The sequence below is a fragment of the Procambarus clarkii genome, chromosome 68 (genome assembly GCF_040958095.1).
Source record: "Procambarus clarkii isolate CNS0578487 chromosome 68, FALCON_Pclarkii_2.0, whole genome shotgun sequence".
NCBI classification, from domain to species: domain Eukaryota; kingdom Metazoa; phylum Arthropoda; class Malacostraca; order Decapoda; family Cambaridae; genus Procambarus; species Procambarus clarkii.
The window spans coordinates 22633352-22655851 of NC_091217.1; the positions used below are offsets into that span (position 1 = coordinate 22633352).

Below are 22500 nucleotides of genomic sequence, written 5' to 3' on the forward strand. Positions count from 1 at the left end.
GTTAGCTGTAAAATTGCCATTTAAGTTTGATTATGCAAGGGGTTTACGCCCCTTTGACTCACAAGATGGCGCCAGGCTACTTTGTTTCCTGCCAAAGCATCGCGGCACCTGCCGGCACCTGATTGGCGAGGTAGGGTCACGTGCTGGAAGTGACCAATGACGAGAGCCATCGGGCGGTGTGACGTCACGAGGCGGAGGGCTCCCAGGGCAGCTGGCAGAGTACATCACGGACCATCATAGAGTGTGGACATGCTCGAGTAAGCTCTAGATCTAGGGGCTAGAGAGCCCCTACCAGTGAACTTAAGCATCACATTGATACTGCAAACATTCAGGGAGGTCATCCGACTCCATGGAGTGTTAAGAATCAAGAATTGGCCGGGTTAGAGAGTCAGGAGCTCTATTATCAAGAGTCAGCAGCAGGGACGAACGTTGGGCTAAGGACGTCTGAAACGCCCAGTGGACCACGTTCTAAATATCAAGCGAGTAGCGACAGCCGGGCCAAGTCTACTGGAAGAGAGGAGAGAGGGAGCTGTACTGGATTGCAAGTGGTGTCTATAGTGCCAGTGAGAGGAGGATGAGGACAATGGCACAGGTACCTGTCTCCAGTACCCTGAAAAAGAGGAGGAGGACAGTGCCTGCCGGGTGTGAGGATGACGAAAATGCGCTACTACAAGGATGACTGAGAAACTTGTGTGTGTGGGAAACTGATCAATGGAAGACCAGACGCCAGGACCAGGAACCTCAACATCCCTCGCCAGACGACGGGTCGGCCTCATAACGGAATAAATTATGGTAGATAATTATCCCTTTCTTTACCCCTTTGATCTAAGCGAGCTAGGATATTTTGTATATCGTGAACATTTCTTGTTACCATTTATTGTTTTATGTGACAGAGTGTTAGGCTAGGGGCGAAGGAGCTCATATAGGCATGAGCTGGTGTGTGTGTGTGAACATTAATATGTAGATGCAGTGGTGTTAGTGCACCTGAAAGTAGTGGCTGGTTTTCAAGAGGCCAGAAACGAACTTTGAATCGTCCAGCTGATCGTGTTGCTGACCAGAAGCACGAGGTGTGTGCCTGCTGACTGACAGTTGGTCCCAATCAGCAAATCGTGTTGTCAGAGGTGCAAGATGTGTCCCCGCCGACTGATAGTCGGACCCAATCAGCTGATTGTGTTGCCTGAGGCGCGAGGTGTGTCCCTGCCGACTGCCAGTTGGACCCGACCAGCTGCCCAGGTTGCCAGAGGCGCGACATGAGGAGTGTTGCTGCCATCAGACCTATATGATTTCTTTATGCAAGTTTATATATTTTCTTCAGTAAACTTCTTGAGTAGACAGTTGGACCCGACCAGCTGACCGGGTTGCCAGAAGCGTGACAAGAGGAGTGTTATTGCCATCGGACAATTCCACCTATATTATTTCTTTATGCAATTTTATATATTTCTTCAGTAAACTTTTAATCTTTCCAATGTGTTTGAGTGAGCCTCCATTCTCTAGGGCTATTTTGAATGAAACCATTTATGCCGCCTTACATAGCACATGAGATTGCATCCTTGATTTAAGATAACTAATGAGACCACTGACGTGTTGCTGAAAAATGAGTATAAACACCCAGCTGACGCCCATGAATAGACTAGATAGAGAAACAGAGAGTATCCCAGTGTCAAGACGGGCAGGTTCAGCTGTGAGACAGGTGGGCTTGAACCTCTCAACTCGCTAGGGGCGCATATGAGGCCAGCCTTTGGTAGACTGGGAAGCCCCCGGGGCGAGAAGTGGTTCCAGGTACGGAGGGGCGAAGACCCGTGGGAGCAACCCCAACCATATACGGTAGGAAGGGGTGCGAACCTTGACAGTGGTGATCTTAGCTGGATTATTGAACAACAGTGTTGCCAAGGATTGCAAGTGCAGTGACGAGAGTTCCAAGGTCGATATTTGGTTACGATTTTGGATCTGTGATCTCGGTTTACACTGCTCGCTAGTGTATTTCCTTCTATATGATTACTCAATAGCCTAGAGATGGAAGATGATAGAGTAAATAAATTTATTGAGTCAATATTTATTATATTGATTGAACGAGCAGGCATTGGAAGAGTGCACCAAGACCCAGCTGCAGCTAGTGGCGGACCACCTTTGGTTAAAGTTGAGATCCTCCAAGGTGGCGGAGCGGGGGATTGAGATCATGGCTCAGCTCAAAGCCCGAGAGGAGGCCTCCAGGGAAGAACCGTCCCAAGCACCTGCCAGTGTTGGTGTGAACCGGAGCGACGAAGGAAGTAGCAGAGGATCCAGCGGTAGCAGCAGTAGAAGTACAAAGCTGGAAATAATGAAGATGCAGCTCGAAGCCCAGCTGAAGCAAGAGGAGTTCGAAGTTCAGCTGAAGTGAGAGGAGCGTGAGCGCGAAGCCCAACTGAAGCAAGAGGAGCGCAATGCTCAGCTGAAGTGAGAAGAGCACGAAGCCCAGCTTGAGTGAGAGGAGCGTGAGTGTAAAGCCCAGCTGGAGCAAGAGGAGCGTGAGTGTGAAGCCCAGCTGAAGCGAGAGGGGCGCGAAGCCCAGCTGAAGCATGAGAAGCGCGAACCTCAACTGCAGCGAGAGGAAGGAGAAAGACAACTGCGACGGAAGGAAATATAGGGGAAGAAGGAGGTCGAATTGCGTCGAGTTTAGCACGGGCTGCCCTCGCTGCCTGCACGGCGGGATGACTTCAAGGCCCGGGAGCGCGATCTATCCATCTTTGACCCTCTACAGGCTGAGGCTTTCTTCGATCATTTTGAGAGGATAGCAACATTCATGAAATGGACGGAAGACGACTGGGCTGCGTTAGTGAAGAGTAGATTAACTGGTAAGGCTAAGGAGGCTTATAACATGTTGGACATCGAGGAGTGCGCCATATACGACACAATCAAGACAGCAGTGCTCCACTCATATAGACTGACCCCGGAGGTCGACAGGAAACGCTTCCGTGAGTGCACAAGATCATCCGGAAGGTCATATGCTGAGACTGCTCGGGACATGGAGCGCAGGTTCCTACGATGGCTGAAGGCCGAAGAGGTAGAGACGATGGAGGAGCTGAAACAGTTGATTGTGATGGAAAAATTCATGTCGATGCTCCATCCAGAACTCAAGGTCAGAGTAAAGGTGGCAGGTATTAAGGATTAGATTGGTTTTGGAAAAGTTGTTCAATGTCAACCAATATTTTTTGACTAGTTGTATAAGAACAGGGATGCAATTTTTCCAAGTTTCAGTACTGCAGCGTAAATAGAAAGGGAGATTTTTTGTTTTTTTATTTTTTCAAAGAATTTTACACATTTTCAAGTCTGAATATATATACACACCTTTCAGATATAATAATTCTATGACACTTTTCTGACACATTAGCATATAATAAAGGATTTGTTGATAGATAATTTCAAAAACATCTTTAGTTTTCCTAATACAAATTTTCAAATTTCCCCCAAAAATTCTGCAAATATGTCATGTTTATTGCTATTATAAAATCAATAAATGAACTTAGAGAAAAAAAAACTATCAACAAAATTGAGAGACATGCACTCCACATATACGGTATAAGTTTCATGTAAATTGAATAAAAAATTAAAAAGTTATTTGAACATTTATGTTACTTCAAAATAAATACAAAAATAATAAAGTCTAAGGTGCTGCCATTTGTGGCTGAGGTTGACATCAACCAGTTTTCTCCAAAATTGGCACCCTTACAGATAGGCTTATGTGCAGTCAGGTGTATAAGTTTTATGTAAATCGTTCGATAAAAAAAATTAATTTAAATATGTTTTCTAATAAAACTAATTATAATATTTTTTTTTATAATTTTTATTGTGATAGCCGAGAGTCATAGATATGATTTCAGTTGACACTTGTGCTTCATAATTGGTTTTGACCATTTTGGAATAATTTTGACACCTACTTCATTATTTTTTTTCGCCCTTCCTATTTATGCTACGATGCTGAGACTTGGGCCAGATGTAACTCTTTTCATGTACAACTCGTCAAAAACGTTTGACTGAAATCGAACCAGTTTTCATTCAATTCATTTCTGGGGAAATTGGAATCTAAAGGCCCCTTAAGGCTACTGCAGACAATGCCGACATGCTAGAGGAGGCACTACATCTCAGAAAGGAGGGACCGCCCAGACACTCGCCATACCCAAGGTTTGGAAGGAACTTCAAGAGTTCAGGAGGAGCAGGGACTCTCCCTTGAATTCTTTACCCAGTGAGGTAAGCCGGTCCAAGAGTTCAGGGGAACTGGTGAGGAGACCCCAAGGGGAAAATGCCGGAACTGGTGCTAGAGCAGGGAACGCTGCCAGGGAGACGACGATCAGGGGCACGAGGAGGACCCAGGGGATGGCGGTTTCCGGGAGCGTTGCCCGAGTGACCGGTGGAGGGTCGCCTCCCAGGAGAGGCAGGTGTTTTGATTGTGGGGGGCGTGGACACTTCGCACGAGAGTGTGGTCGCCCCAGGCAACACGGAAATGTGGCACTGGTCAGAATGATCGACCAAGGAGCCGAGGATATTTCGAGCAGATCTCCACTAGAAAGGGAGGAAAAGATTCATCCTTTTATTTGTGAGGGTACTGTGAGAATAAAGGGGGCCGACCCGATTCCAGTGAAGATGTTAAGAGATACTGGGGAGGAGTTTACCCTTGTGAGTGAGACCCTATTCACTGAGGGTTATGAGAACACCAGTGTGGGGGTGGCAATGGTGACCACTGTGGGTGGCCCAGTGAGAATGCCCCTTCACGAGGTGACTTAAGACTCTGACTACGACTGCAAGACCCTAGTGGTGGGGGTCTGCGCCTCGATGCCTAAGATGGAGCCTCAGGTCATTTTGGGAAATGACTCCTGTGGGGGATATGTCCTCCCAAACCTCGGTAAGGGAGAGGAGTGTTTGGAACACTGTAGGAAGGGAGGCAGTGTGTCGGACACCTGGGGAAACGCGAGGAAGATCGCTGAGGTAGCGTTCCCTGTGTGTACGGTAATCCCGAGACAGTGTGTCGAAGGCGAAACGAGTGGATCTGGTCAGGCTGGAGAGGATGTGCCTGACAGGTTAGGAGTCAATCGTCTCTTCGAGGGACCCGGAGGACGTATAAAGAGTAGAGGGAACCCAGATGATGGAGTACAGATAACTCTCATCAGTCCTCTCGAGTTGGAGCGCACTCAGCTGGGCGAGCTCCAGCAAGAGGAGTTTCCCGAGTTGATACGAGAGGCCGAGGGAGGTCGCGCTGTACCCAAGACTGCTACGCATTTCTACTTGGAAGAGGGGATGCTGATGAGGCAGTGGAGGCCAGTAAGGATGAAGGCCGATATGGAGGCACTAGAGGTGAGATGGCAGGTATGGGTTACCGACTCGTTGCAGAGGAGCAGAGCTTGATTTGGCGCACTCAGTGGACCCTGCGGGTCATCTAGGAGTAACCAAAACACTGAACCGGACCAGGGAACACTTCTATTAGCCGGGAATGGACGCCGACGTGAGGCGTCATTGCAAAACATATCTTCCTGGTAAGAGGGCGGGAAAGAACGTGCCGGCAATGCCAATGGCCTCTCTGGTTCCGATCCATGCTTTTGGACAAGCGTTCATGCATCTACTGGTAGACGGTGTGGGGCCCTAGCCCCGAACGAAGAGAGGGAACAACTACCTGCTAACGATTATGTGTGCGTCAACGAGGTTTCCGGAAGTGGTCCCGGTGCGACATTTAACATCAATGAGTATTATGAGACATCTCCAGCGATTTTTCTCTTGGGTGGGGATGCCCAAAGAGATTCAGACTGATTGTGGGAGCGTGTTCCAATCGAAATGGTTCAGACAAACTATTGCAAGCTGGGGATAACCTAGATTCGGTCTTCGCCCTACAGACTGCAGTCGCAAGGAGTGATCGAGAGGTCCCACTCGTCCTTGAAGACCATGTTAAGAGTGTTCTGCGCTGAACAAGGAGCGGAATGGGATGAGGCCGTGTATCCAGCGTTATTTGGGATACGGATCGCAGTGGTAGAGTCTCTGGGATTCTCGCCGTTTCAACTCGTGTATGGACACGAGGTGCGTAGTCCCCTATCGATTCTGAAGGAACGGCTGACGTCGGGAGTGGCCTGAATTCAGTCGACGAATGTGTGTAAATTCAGGGAACGACTTGGAAGTGCGAAGAAGTTGGCAGCCGAGCGTCCGAAGAAGGCCTGGAGGAAAATGTCCGATTGGTATGATCAGAAGGCCGTCTCAAGGGAGTTCCAGGTTGGGGCTTGGGTGTTGGTGCTGCTATCCGGAAGGAGCAAGGTGACTGAACCGCGTTTTGAAGGACCATACAGGGCTGTAAAGCGAATAGGCCAGGTGAACTATGAGGTCAGCAAGCCAGACCGATCCCGTAAGACGCAGGTGTATCATATAGATCGTCTAAAGCTGTATTTCCAGGAAGAAGGAAAGGCCACCGTTCGGAACAGGATGATGCGACCTGAAGGAGAGAGGAGAGCAGTCATGTGTATGAAACTGAGCCAAGAATTACATAAGGAAGAAGGAAAATGGGCCCGTGCTGATGGCACTCATCTCTCCAACACCGAAAGTTTAGGAAGCATCTGGGAGAAGTTACAACATTTGAAAGGGACATTTGAAAGGGCCGCCTTTGATGACCATTTTGAGGGAGAATGAGTCTCTTTTCACTGATGTGCCCCAACGCCACAGGAGTGTGATGCACTAGGTGAAAGGCCGATTAAGAAAAGTGCTCAACCCAGGAAACAATTTTAGGTTGCCACAACGTATCTGTAAAGTGTTGGAAAGTATGGGCAACGTTTGTTTACACGCATTAGATGCGTAATTTGTGTGGATGTAAATAAGTTTCTAAAACGTATTGCACGAAACGTTGGAAAAAAAAATTTCAAACCTTGTGGCAACCTTAAATGTTTCATAAACGTAGTATTTTATTGCTGTTATTTATATAAATGTAGAAATATAAAAGTATATTTCTATATTTAGTAAAATGAAACACGGTCATAATAAAGGTTAATTCATCATTTTTATTCATATTCTTAGGAAGAGGTCGAGGAGGAAGGTGGAAGAATTCCAGGTAAGAGGATGAGGTCGAGGCAGAGGAAGAACCCAGCAAACAATTTTAGGTTGCCACAACATATCTGGAAAGTATTTGAAAGGATTGGAAACGTTTGTTTTATCGTATCAGATACGATATTGTGTGTGGACTTAAATAGGTTTCCAAAACTTATAACCAAGACATATGTATCTAACACTAATTTGAGATGTTGTGGCAACTTTACACTCCTAACATGAGTCATTCAAAATCCATTCATACACCAATATGAATCTCTTGTGAAAGGTTTGAGCCTTATCTGAACCCTTTTCACATCTTTGTGTTTAAAGTTAAATTTCTTGAAATTAAATTATATTATTTTATATTATATTATATTATTTTTATTATATTTTATTTTATAATGTATTATTATTTGTCTTGTATTTTTTTATATCATATTATTGTTTTCAATTTAAACATTAAAACCAATTTAAGGGTAAAAAAATGAAATAATTTATATTTCTTTTATTATTTACTAACAAATCAGCAAAAATACAAAAACATATGACCTATATAATTATATATATAATATATATATATAAATAATTTATATAATATATATTATATATATATATATATATATATATATATATATATATATATATATATATATATATATATATATATATATATATATATTAGTGTAATATATAAGGGTGTAGTGTAGTAGTATATTATATATATATATATATATATGTCGTACCTAATAGCCAGAACGCACTTCTCAGCCTACTATTCAAGGCCCGATTTGCCTAATAAGCCAAGTTTTCATGAATTAATGTTTTTTCGTCTACCTAACCTACCAAACCTAACCTAACCTAGCTTTTTTTGGCTACCTAACCTAACCTTACCTATAAATATAGGTTAGGTTAGGTTAGGTAGGGTTGGTTAGGTTCGGTCATACATCTACGTTAATTTTAACTCCAATAAAAAAAAAATTGACCTCATACATAGAGAAAAGGGTTGCTTTATCATTTCATAAGAAAAAAATTATAGTAAATATATTAATTCAGGAAAACTTGGCTTATTAGGCAAATCCGGCCTTGAATAGTAAGCTGAGAAGTGCGTTCTGGCTACTAGGTACGACATATATATATATATATATATATATATATATATATATATATATATATATATATATATATATATATATATATATATATATATATATAATATATTTATATATAAATAATATATTTATATATAAATAATATATTTATATATAAATAATATATTTATATAAATAATTTATTTATATATAAATATTATATATATATATAAATAATATATTTAAATATAAATAATATATTTATATATAAATAATATATTTATATATATATAATATATTTATATATAAATAATATATTTATATATAAATAATATATATATAAATAATATATTTATATATAAATAATATATTTATAAATAATATATATATATATATAAATAATATATATATATAAATAATATATATATATATAAATAATATATATATATATATATAAATAATATATATATATATATATAAATAATATATTCTATATAAATAATATATATATGATAACCATCTTTGTAACCTATATGTAACTCCATCTTTGTAACAAAGTTCAAATAAAGCAAATATATATGTGTACATACAAAAGAATGGGGGTGGTAGAAGATAATATTAGTGTTTAGTGAGTGACCACAAGGTCTCCTCTGAATACTTTTTATTTTCTTCTCCGGGGCTATGGGTCCCCACATTGGCACCAGAGGTCTTCCTCACAAACTTTTTATATAATATATATATATATATAAAGTTAAAACTAGCTAGTTATACGTAGATATATGATAACAAACCAACCCTACCAAACCTAACCTATCTAACCTCTATATATATATATATATATATATATATATATATATATATATATATATATATATATATATATATATATATATATATATATATAAATATATATATATATATATGCAAACAAGCCTGAATGGTCCCCAGGACTATATACAACTGAAAACTCACACCCCAGAAGTGACTCGAACCCATACTCCCACAACTGGTATGTACAGGGACGCCTTAATCGCCTTAATGATTAAGGCGTCCCTGTACATACCAGTTGTGGGAGTATGGGTTCGAGTCACTTCTGGGGTGTGAGTTTTCAGTTATATATATATATATATATATATATATATATATATATATATATATATATTATAATATATATACACACATATATATATATATAGGTTATATATATACATATATATATATATATAATATATATATATATATATATATATATATATATATATATATATATATATATATATATATATATATATATATATATATATTATAATATATATACACACATATATATATATAGGTTATATATATACATATATATATATATAATATATATATATATATATATATATATATATATATATATATATATATATATATATATATATATTTTTTTTTATTTATTATATATATACATATATACACACAGACACATATAGAAGATTCTTCTATATAGACATTAGAGAAGATTCAGCGGTACGCCATGCACCAGGCTCGCCACCATTTTCAGTATTCATCATATCCAAGTCTGCTGTGTGATGCACAAGTCTTCTTGCTTCACCACCCTGTAATGAAATATTGTTTGTTACTAATTGTTTTCAATAATACATTATTGTATTATATAATATTTAATTTATTAATTAAAACCCCTTTCCATATTATAGAAAAAAAAACTAAAACAAGAATCTATATAAAACTATAGAATAGAATAGAATAGAATAATAGAATAGAATCTATATAGAATCTATATATCATATATATATTTATATAAATAAATATATATATATAAATATATATATATATATATATATATATATATATATATATATATATATATATATATATATATATATATATATATATATATATATATTAGTATATTTTGGTAGCAGTCTTTCCTGTAGACATATATTATTAAATATGACCGAAAAAGTAAGATTAATAATTCTAACACGAATTTTCTCAATCTTTCGTACATTACGCTTCACTGTTGGAGGTAAATCAAAAATCAATTCTCCAAAATTCATTTTTATTTCTAGTCTGACGCGACACGGGCGCGTTTCGTAAAACTTATTACATTTTCAAAGACTTTAGTTCACAAATACACAACTGATTAGAACTTACGTATCTCCGATTTTATATCTACATTTGAGTGAGGTGGGAGGGGTGATGTGGCATTAACACAAGACAGAACAAGAGGGGATATTAATAGGGTATTAAAAGTATCAACACAAGACAGAACACAAACAATGGGTATTGAATAGAAGTGTTTGTAGAAAGCCTATTGGTCCATATTTCTTGATGCTTCTATATTGGAGCGGAGTCTTGAGGTGGGTAGAATATAGTTGTGCAATAATTGGCTGTTGATTGCTGGTGTTGACTTCTTGATGTGTAGTGCCTCGCAAACGTCAAGCCGCCTGCTATCGCTGTATCTATCGATGATTTCTGTGTTGTTTACTAGGATTTCTCTGGTGATGGTTTGGTTGTGGGAAGAGATTATATGTTCCTTAATGGAGCCCTGTTGCTTATGCATCGTTAAACGCCTAGAAAGAGATGTTGTTGTCTTGCCTATATACTGGGTTTTTTGGAGCTTACAGTCCCCAAGTGGGCATTTGAAGGCATAGACGACGTTAGTCTCTTTTAAAGCGTTCTGTTTTGTGTCTGGAGAGTTTCTCATGAGAAGGCTGGCCGTTTTTCTGGTTTTATAGTATATCGTCAGTTGTATCCTCTGATTTTTGTCTGTAGGGATAACGTTTCTATTAACAATATCTTTCAGGACCCTTTCCTCCGTTTTATGAGCTGTGGAAAAGAAGTTCCTGTAAAATAGTCTAATATGGGGTATAGGTGTTGTGTTAGTTGTCTCTTCAGAGGTTGCATGGCTTTTCACTTTCCTTCTTATGATGTCTTCGATGAAACCATTGGAGAAGCCGTTATTGACTAGGACCTGCCTTACCCTACAGAGTTCTTCGTCGACTTGCTTCCATTCTGAGCTGTGGCTGAGAGCACGGTCGACATATGCGTTAACAACACTCCTCTTGTACCTGTCAGGGCAGTCGCTGTTGGCATTTAGACACATTCCTATGTTTGTTTTCCGGCTTCTCCAATGGTTTCATCGAAGACATCATAAGAAGGAAAGTGAAAAGCCATGCAACCTCTGAAGAGACAACTAACACAACACCTATACCCCCTATTAGACTATTTTACAGGAACTTCTTTTCCACAGCTCATAAAACGGAGGAAAGGGTCCTGAAAGATATTGTTAATAGAAACGTTATCCCTACAGACAAAAATCAGAGGATACAACTGACGATTTACTATAAAACCAGAAAAACGGCCAGCCTTCTCATGAGAAACTCTCCAGACACAAAACAGAACGCTTTAAAAGAGACTAACGTCGTCTATGCCTTCAAATGCCCACTTGGGGACTGTAAGCTCCAAAAAACCCAGTATATAGGCAAGACAACAACATCTCTTTCTAGGCGTTTAACGATGCATAAGTAACAGGGCTCCATTAAGGAACATATAATCTCTTCCCACAACCAAACCATCGCCAGAGAAATCCTAGTAAACAACACAGAAATCATCGATAGATACAGCGATAGCAGGCGGCTTGACGTTTGCGAGGCACTACACATCAAGAAGTCAACACCAGCAATCAACAGCCAATTATTGCACAACTATATTCTACCCACCTCAAGACTCCGCTCCAATATAGAAGCATCAAGAAATATGGACCAATAGGCTTTCTACAAACACTTCTATTCAATACCCATTGTTTGTGTTCTGTCTTGCGTTGATACTTTTAATACCCTATTAATATTCCCTCTTGTTCTGTCTTGTGTTAATGCCACATCACCCCTCCCACCTCACTCAAATGTAGATATAAAATCGGAGATACGTAAGTTCTAATCAGTTGTGTATTTGTGAACTAAAGTCTTTGAAAATGTAATAAGTTTTACGAAACGCGCCCGTGTCGCGTCAGACTAGAAATAAAAATGAATTTTGGAGAATTGATTTTTGATTTACCTCCAACAGTGAAGCGTAATGTACGAAAGATTGAGAAAATTCGTGTTAGAATTATTAATCTTACTTTTTCGGTCATATTTAATAATATATATATATATATATATATATATATATATATATATATATATATATATATATATATATATATATATATATATATATATATATATATATATATATATATATATATATATATATATATATTATTATATCCTGCATTATTCCAGCCCATTATTAGAGATAGTAGCCACCTCTTATTTTGGTTTTCTTTCATTATTAGTGCTCAGAAAATTAAATATATCTACATATTTAGTCAAAATCAGTTACATTATTTTATCTTATTCATAGCATAAATGTTCTCAAAGATTACTAAAAAGAAATTGAATTAGACTACAGCAAATTGGCAAACTTTACCTTGTATCTGTTTCCACCGAGTTTGTTTGGGGCGTTCTTCAACATATCAGCAATACTTGTCTCAACATCTCTTTCAGTTGCATTAGTGTGGGTGTTGATAAAGGCTTCTGGAAATTTATAAGAATTAATATATATAATTATAATTCACTTTGCCATTCCCCATTCCACAGTCCTCTCGTCCTTCCCACTTCCCCGTCCCCACATCCTCCCCACTATTCCCACTTCCCTGTCCCATCGTCCTCCTTACCATTTTCCCCTCCCCTGTCCCTTCTTCCTCCCCCACCATCTCCCATTCACCTGTCCCTTTGTCCTCCCCAGCATTCCCCTGTCCCCACCATCCCCAACTCCCCAGTCCCCTCGTCCTCCCCACCATTACCCTCTCCTCTGTCCCCTCGTCTTCCCCACCATCCCCCCCCCTCTCGTCCTCCCCACCATTCCAAACTACCTCATCCGATGCATTCAATAATGGTCTGATGCTTCCATCAGAAAATTGGGAACATCAAATGATCTGATATTCCCATCACTGAAAAATAAGAACAGCTAAAAAAATGAAATGAAAAAAATAAAAAAATAAAATATACTCATGAAATGAACAGTATGGTAAACAACACAGCTCAATTTCAATGCAATGTCACACAAAATTATTAAATCGAAATGAAAATAAATTGAAATCTATGAAAATTCAAATTATCAATGCAATCGGAAATATTGAAATAATATCGCAACATAATATAGTGTGGGTTGCTCTTACGTGCAACAGACGGTGCTGTTTTTCAAAAAAGGCATGGTTTTACCTGTCACAAGTGTGGCATCTATACTTATACTCACGAAATGAACGGTATGGTAAACAACATAGCTCAATTGCAATGCAATGTCACAATAACATTTAATAACAATAATAACAATAACATTTAAATATACTTTAAGATATAATCTAGAAGAAAATAAGAACATTGAAACGGTTCATGAACTCGATTTCAATAAAGGACACTATGGGGAACTTTGAAAAACAGTTAATGAGTATAATTAGACAGACTTGTTGCTAGGCAGAGGAGTAAATAATGAGATATATGGCAAATTTTGCAAAATATACGGCACACAAACATTCATACCCAAACAAAGCAAAATGCTAGGTAAGAACAAAGCAGTTGGCCCGTAGGGGAAAGGAGATACCCACAAGACTGGAATACAAGTCATTAACAAGCACACAAGTACTACACCACACAACAACCGCACTACTACCAGAACTGGACGAATCACTACCAAAACAACGCATTGCACATCACTACCAAAACAACACAACACAACACAAGCATTGGCAAAGAATTATAGACCAGTTGCACTAACATCCCACATAATAAAATTATTTGAGAGTGATCAGGAGTCAGGTTACTAGTTTTATAGAGACCAATGACCTCCACAATCCAGCCCAACATGGATTTAGAGCAGGAAGATATTGAAATACCTCTTACAGCTATCTCTCATGTCCTCTACTTGTACAGTACAGCTACTTGACCATTACGACAAAATCACTGAGATATGAGATAATGATGACACTAACCTCATCTACTCAGACTCCAACCCACTCATATTAAATAATGATGTAAACAATAAATTTAAAAAAAATCCACGTATTAATGTCAACCAACAAACTCACACTAAACATAGAAAGGACCTACAACATCTTACTTGGGAGCAAATCAACAAATGCAATTCATCTACAGTTACACAATGTTAACATCAGAAATAAAAAAGATGGTAAGTTCCTTGGTCTATACTTAGATCTGCCTGAAACGCTATGAGTGCTAGTTGCTTTACAAGAATGTATAACTTCAAGTCACTGTTCTCTCCCCCAATATACCTTCTTGTATATAAAGAAAAAATAAATAAATAAACAAACACATAATAAATCAATACTTACTCAATTTTGTCTATTATGTAGCAAAGAAGCAGGTCTACGGAAGGCTTCCCAGCAAACACAAATCATCTACACAACGTTCGCCTATCTCTTGCCATAGGTGTGGGAATGATTTGCATTGAGAATGGTGCAGGAGAGCCTTTGAGAAACTTTTACTCAAAAAATCCAAACACAAAGGTTTAATTATAAATTGTTTTTCTACAATTATTTTCTTCCAAATGTAAAACAAATAGTTTTTACATGTTTAAATATAAAATTTATGGTGTTTTTTTGTAAAATTCATTAATAAATTGTGAATGATATATATTGGCTGAGTGAAACCTTTATAATCCATTTAGTTATAATTTGAACAGAAAAAAGTATTTTTCCAAATTTTCTAAAAATTGCTCTTTTTAACACAATTTGACTCCTTATACATTCCACTAAACACTATATCATGTTTAAATATATAATTTATGTATTATTCTCTAAAATAATTTATATAAATTATATAAGTTGCTGGAAAGTGGTGTTAAGGATTTTGAAAACATTTTGTTGTGTTAATATGTTCTTATTAACTATGTCTCAAGTTCACAGTTTATCAAACAAGAATATTAACATTCGTCAACTCTTAAAATCTTATATGTTATCTTGCTGGTGCAAAAAAGGGTGAATCTTTAGGAACAGCTATAGTATCTATATATCACAAATGGTGTTTTCCCTAACTCAAACAATGTAGGGTTTATTATTCAACACATATTTCTAATGACTCTTAGATGTTTACATTCTCTGAAGTATATTTGTGAAGGCTGTGTCCATCACTCTCAACACAGATTCTTAAACTCGTCTCTGCAGGTTCAACTATATAATTAGTTTCCATTTTGAATTTCCATGGACATTTGTATCCAAAATGAAACCAATGTGGTTTCCTTCAGCGCCTTCAGCCAGCACATTTGCTCATTCATTTCCACAGATTCCAACAAGGTAGGGGATTTACAGAAATTTGTATATTCATATTGTTATATATTAAAAATATGAATGCAGTTCAATATGATAAGACAAATACATGAGTTTATGATAAATTCGTTTTCTGTGATATACCATTGATATGCTCTTTTTTTCTTTAAACGGCAGACTAAACTAAAGTGCTCACATCAACAGATTTGATGTATAAATGGTCAACGCTCAACAGAGTTAGTATAAATGTATTAGTATAAATCTTACTTGTCTCATTGTTAATTCACATTCAATGTCAACTTGTGGTTTTGATGTGGCACGTTTGGCCAAGACACCCCACCCCATTATGCACCCCATACCCATCTTGTGGGCGGTTGTGGAAAGGGTTACAGAGGCACATAATGGGCTCAGGGACTGAACCCCACAATTCATTTAGCTAAGCAAGTTACAATCTTGATGAGCTAGTTACAAAATTCAATATAAGTCATCACATCAACAATGGGTTCGAGATCGACCTCAAGTACAGGTTCTAAATTAAGCAACTGACATATGTGGAGAGCTAGTATCAAAATTTATATGTTTGTCCTGCACACCGTCCCCCATCCAGTGGGCAGCGGTGGATAGGTTACAATCACTTAGTTGTTATCTACAGTTAGCAAACTGGGGATATTTGGCTAAAATTTCTGGTAGCAGATCATTTTGAATGAAATATTGACACATCGCTGGAACATTGGTTATAGAATTGTCTCTAAATTCATGTATCTTTTCGCACTCCATCACATAGTGACGGAGGGTGTGCGAATAATTTTGTTGACACAGTTTACATTTGGTCAGGTCTACATCAGCAGATAATGAGAATTCCCAGAGATACTTGTAACCGAGTCTAAGCCGAGCAGTAGTAACATCTAGAAGTCTGCTGATTTTATTGGATGATCCATAGATGTGTGGCTCCTCTTGTATGATATGTATGATAGATGGAATTACTAGTTCCAGTTTCTAGGCAGGCGATGAGTACTCACAATAACCTTAATTAAGCGTCAAAACAAAAATGTGTATACTCTTTTTACTCTCCTGACCTTAGTTCTCGAGCTATGTATTTCATTTTGGTACCAACGTGTTCGCAATAACATTCTCTAGAAGAAAATCAGCAAAAACGGTCACCAAAAGTTATATGAATACCAGCACCCAATAAATACCTACGTAGATGACTCGCCGTGAGTGCCCAAGAGCAACAAAATGTTTTTACTCTTGGGATTGTTATCACTTCCACACTTGTCCTACAGCGTTAATTTTGGTATCAATGTACTCGCAATGAAATTCCCAACACGGTGATATGAATATAAACGTAGAATAATGGTCGCTGCCCACCCGCAAGAGTGTGGGAAGTGGCGGAACTGTTACCCAGTATTGGTGACAAGACGACACATGGGCGATACAGTGCTTTGAAAGTTTATAATTATATCACTGTCCTGACATTATTATTGTATGTACGTCATTCATTTTTGTGCCAATGTTTTCGCAATAGAATGTTCTATGAGCCCGTAGGTAAAAAAGAGCAACAAAGCGTAAGATAGAATAGCACCATATATAAAACAACGCTGGTACATATCAGTGAGCGTCAAACACACACGAAATGTGTGTGTTTGATGGTGGTCAAACGATGTTTGATGTGTTTGATCAGGTGATGTCCTGATCCGCATAATTAAAGTATGAATTATGTTGAGAAAAAATAAGAAAAAAGGGAAAAAACAGGGGTGGGAGAAACATGACAGAAAAAGAGTAAAAATACAATTTGGTCAACAAAACAGCATTGTTTAAAATAAAAGATATGGATTGACATTTTGGGGGTTAGGTTGGTAGGTTACATTGAGTTAATTAGGTAGTACTTAGTGTTTATCTGTTATAGATAGGAGCTGCCTGGTATGGGCCAATAGGCCTTCTGCAGTTACCTTTGTTTTTATGTTTTTGCCCTGTAACCTAAATGGTTAGAGAGGCACATATATGGGCTTAGGGACTGAACCCCACACTACATTTAGCTAAGCTGGTTACAATCTTGATGATATAGTTACAAAATTCTGTATAAGTCGTCACATTATCAATGGGTTCGAGATCAACCACAATTTCCTGAATAGATATAACAAAGGGGATATTAATAGGGTATTAAAATTGTCAACACAAGATAGAACACGAAACAATGGGTATAAATTGGATAAGTTTAGATTTAGGAAAGACTTGGGTAAATACAGGGTCAGTAACAGGGTTGTTGATTTGTGGAATTTTTCTTAACTTATAAATTTATCTTTATTTATCTTAAACTGGTTGGGAGAGGTACAGTTTTTAACATAATTGGGAAGGTCATTCCACATTCGAGGTCTCTTGATTTGTAAAGCATTTCTAGTTTGACTAAGTCGTACTCTTGGAATATCAAATAGGTATTTGTTTCTGGTGTGGTGCTCATGGGATCTGTTACAACCTTCTAGGAAGCTTTTAAGGTCAGGATTGACATTACAGTGCAGCGTTTTATATATATAAAATACACATGAGAGTATGTGCAGGGACTTAATATCTAACATATTCAGAGATTTGAGTAAGGGGTCCATATATACTGCCCGGTTGCCTGAAATGCTATATAGGCCTACTATAGTGGCTTTAGGTATTGTATGCACTAGCTCTATCTATAAATCCAACATTATGTTTGTAAATCAACTATGTATGTATGAAAAAAAATGACTAATACGTTCGGCGAATGACTTTGACTTCAACTTCACTTTGACTTCGTTCATGTCATCGTATTTTCCGTAATATATAAAGGTTATGACAATGCAATTATATTATTGTGTGCAAATAAGTTTGAAATTTCATGTACCCTAAAAATATTAAAATAAAGAATAAGAATAATTAAATAATTGTTGTAGTAAATTGTCACACGTTCATCATACGCAAACGAACACACAGTTTGGAGCGTCAGTACAAGACCGCCGCCATTTTAAAACACGGCTTCGAATGTAAGTAATGTTTTTCTCTTACTAACACTGTGTTATACAATAGATTTGGTCTTGAATTCACAAATTTAGTTGTTACATCTGACAGAGTATGTTAGACGGTGTAATGCTGGTCCATGTTAACGTATTTGTGGGCTTGGTTGGTTTAAATGTGGAGGCGAGGCCTGGCAGTGCTGGTGTATGTGGAGGCGAGGCGAGGCCTGGCAGTGCTGGTGTATGTGGAGGCGAGGCCTGGCTGTGCTGGTGAGTATGTGGAGGCGAGGCCTGGCAGTGCTGGTGTATGTGGAGGCGAGGCCTGGCTGTGCTAGTGTGTATGTGGAGGCGAGGCCTGGCTGTGCTAGTGTGTATGTGGAGGCGAGGCCTGGCAGTGCTGGTGTATGTGGAGGCGAGGCCTGGCTGTGCTAGTGTGTATGTGGAGGCGAGGCCTGGCAGTGCTGGTGTATGTGGAGGCGAGGCCTGGCTGTGCTAGTGTGTATGTGGAGGCGAGGCCTGGCAGAGCTGGTGTATGTGGAGGCGAGGCCTGGCTGTGCTAGTGTGTATGTGGAGGCGAGGCCTGGCAGTGCTGGTGTATGTGGAGGCGAGGCCTGGCTGTGCTAGTGTGTATGTGGAGGCGAGGCCTGGCTGTGCTAGTGTGTATGTGGAGGCGAGGCATGTACAACACTCCCCAATAGGAAGAAAACCCACTGGGTTCTAGGCTAGGTTAGGCTTATCTGTAATAATTGAATTAAGCCTAGCAAAGCCTAGAACCTAGTTCAGTAATTTAAAAAATGTTGTAACTTGAAAAATGCCATTCAATACATTACACAATTTAAATATTTTCAGGCAATCAACACAACCCTCATGTTGGCTAACCCTCTCTCATGTTGGTCAATAATTTAATTTTTTTTTTATGGAGTAATCTTTGCTGTTGAAATGTAGTCTTTTTGAGACTACATTTCAAATGTAGTGTGTGTGGAGGCGTGTATGTTAGGTATTACCTAATATACACGGTGTAATATATCTATCTGTGTGAAATAGATTAAATCCATTTATTTGATATTCAGCTAATAGTTCTGTATTTTCTACATTCATCCATGTTTTGGTAAGTGCAATAATATGTATTGTTTCATTGCAGATTAGAGATTCAAGATAGTTCTAGATTTCCGAAGTACTGAAACGCGCGCCATACAGGCTTGGTGGATCTAGGTGCAAGGTAAAATTATTTACATTTACTTTTGTATTTATGTTTTGTATTTATATGCATATATGCATTTATATGCATTATTCTATAGAATAATAGATCTCGTAATAATTTTGCAAAAATAGTGGCATTTACTATTTTTAAAAGATTATTAAAAAATTTACTGATATGGTGCATTCGGAAGGGCGAAGAGGGAGAACGGCCTGTTGACATAGCTCGGGTGCAGGGGGGGGGGGGTTGTGTAAAAGCCTGGTTTGTGCCTCGGAGAGGCTATGGGATCCAGTAAGTTCAGTAGAACTTCGGTTTCAACCCTTTTACCCTGTTGTAGCTCAGTCGATTAAGGCAGTGTCTGGGATGCTCCCGGACGCAGGTTCGAATCCTCGTCACGGCCCTTGTGGATTTGTTCATTTGATGCATCACGTTATTGTGATCTGTGTGTGTAATTCTTCACTTGCTACAGCAACAGGAATGTGTGTGTATGTATTTGTGTTGTTGAATATGACCGAAAGTGTAAGATTAATGATTCTAACACAAATCGTCTGAATATTTGTTTTTCTTCACTGTCGAGAGTAGTTAAAAAAATTTACTCGAGTTTATTTTCACACTTTATTTATGGTCCTTAAGTCCCTCTCCTTAATGCTGCTGCTGTTTCTCGCATCTTTGCATCGCTTGTATGTTTGGGGGTTTGGCCTCTTGCTATATATTGATTCCATTTGTGTGTGTTTGGGTCTCAGGCCCTCTCGCAATTTCTGTTGAACAAACCCCTTTTCCTAGTTCTGCATCTCTCCTTTGGTACAAATTTTGTTGTGCTTTTATCATATATTTCACAAAACTTGACATACATTTCATTTACTTCATGTCCTATCAGCAAGTGTTTGTCAAATTCTTTAAGGAAAGTTTATCATCCTGATTGCAGATCTCTAGCGATATTATGTCAACTTCTTGTGGATTCGCAATCGTTATTTAATTTACCTTTAGGTGTTCTTTCACCAGCACAGCAACACTGTACCTCTCCCAACCAGTTTAAGATAAAAACTAAGTACTAACTAATTAACTCAATGTAACCTACCTTACCCCCAAAATGACAACCCATGTCTTCTATTTTAAACAATGCTGTTTTGTTGACCAAATTGTATTTTTGTTTTTTTCTGCAATGTTTCCCCCCCCCCCCCCCCCACCACTCTACCACAACATTGAGTTTAGTAGCTCTGTGCACGTCAGGTGCTGTTTAATATACAGACCTACTCCTCCATTTGACCTAGTTTCTCTATCACATCTATATCACTTTGTGCTTTAGCCCTGGTGGAGCTTGGTCCACCAGGCTGTTGTTTGGAGTGGCCCGCAGATCCACATACAGTCTGCATATGATATACAGTCTGTTGATCAATTAAACTACAGTAGTTAGTTTTTATCATCCGAATGCACCAATATGTGTTCATTCTTCCCCGATGAAGGAACTAGGTAATATTCATCATCTGAATGCACCATCTGATGCTTTAACACACTCATGATACACGAGAGGTTTAAAAAACTTTTAAAACTTTTAAAACTTTTTGACCTATGTATTTAAAAGCAATTCTAAAGTTAAAAAGTGTAGCATAGGCCCCTCGCAGAATGTTCTTAATATGATCCTCAGGTTATAGTTTTCTATCTAAAACCACCCCTAGATCTCTTTCTTGATCAGAATTCTTTATAGATCTCAGTGGCTCGATCATAGAAACTGCTCTAAATCCTTGTTGGCCTGGATTGTGGAGGTCAGTGGTCTCTATAAAACTAGTAATCTGACTCCTGATCACTCTCAAATAATTTTATTATGTGGGATGTTAGTGCAACTGGTCTATAATTCTTTGCCAATGCTTGTGTTGTGTTGTGTTGTTTTGGTAGTGATGTGCAATGTGTTGTTTTGGTAGTGATTCGTCCAGTTCTGGTAGTAGTGCGGTTGTTGTGTAGTGTAGTACTTGTGTGCTTGTTAATGACTTGTATTCCAGTCTTGTGGGTATCTCCTTTCCCCTACGGGCCAACTGCTTTGTTCTTACCTAGCATTTTGCTTTGTTTGGGTATGAATGTTTGTGTGCCGTATATTTTGCAAAATTTGCCATATATCTCATTATTTACTCCTCTGCCTAGCAACAAGTCTGTCTAATTATACTCATTAACTGTTTTTCAAAGTTCCCCATAGTGTCCTTTATTGAAATCGAGTTCATGAACCGTTTCAATGTTCTTATTTTCTTCTAGATTATATCTTAAAGTATATTTAAATGTTATTGTTATTATTGTTATTAAATGTTATTGTGACATTGCATTGCAATTGAGCTATGTTGTTTACCATACCGTTCATTTCGTGAGTATAAGTATAGATGCCACACTTGTGACAGGTAAAACCATGCCTTTTTTGAAAAACAGCACCGTCTGTTGCACGTAAGAGCAACCCACACTATATTATGTTGCGATATTATTTCAATATTTCCGATTGTATTGATAATTTGAATTTTCATAGATTTCAATTTATTTTCATTTCGATTTAATAATTTTGTGTGACATTGCATTGAAATTGAGCTGTGTTGTTTACCATACTGTTCATTTCATGAGTATAGTTTATTTTTTTATTTTTTTCATTTCATTTTTTTAGCTGTTCTTATTTTTCAGTGATGGGAATATCAGATCATTTGATGTTCCCAATTTTCTGATGGAAGCATCAGACCATTATAGAATGCATCGGATGAGGTAGTTTGGAATGGTGGGGAGGACGAGAGGGGGGTATGGTGGGGAAGACGAGGGGACAGAGGAGAGGGTAATGGTGGGGAGGACGAGGGGACTGGGGAGTTGGGGATGGTGGGGACAGGGGAATGCTGGGGAGGACAAAGGGAC

General features: G+C 38.3%; 1 long non-coding RNA gene across 1 annotated transcript in view; it reads left to right on the forward strand.

Annotated features, from left to right (window-relative positions):
- The window catches only part of LOC138355701 (uncharacterized), a 106284-nt gene that overhangs the window by 83480 nt on the left and 304 nt on the right, over positions 1-22500 (forward strand). The window lies entirely within an intron of this gene.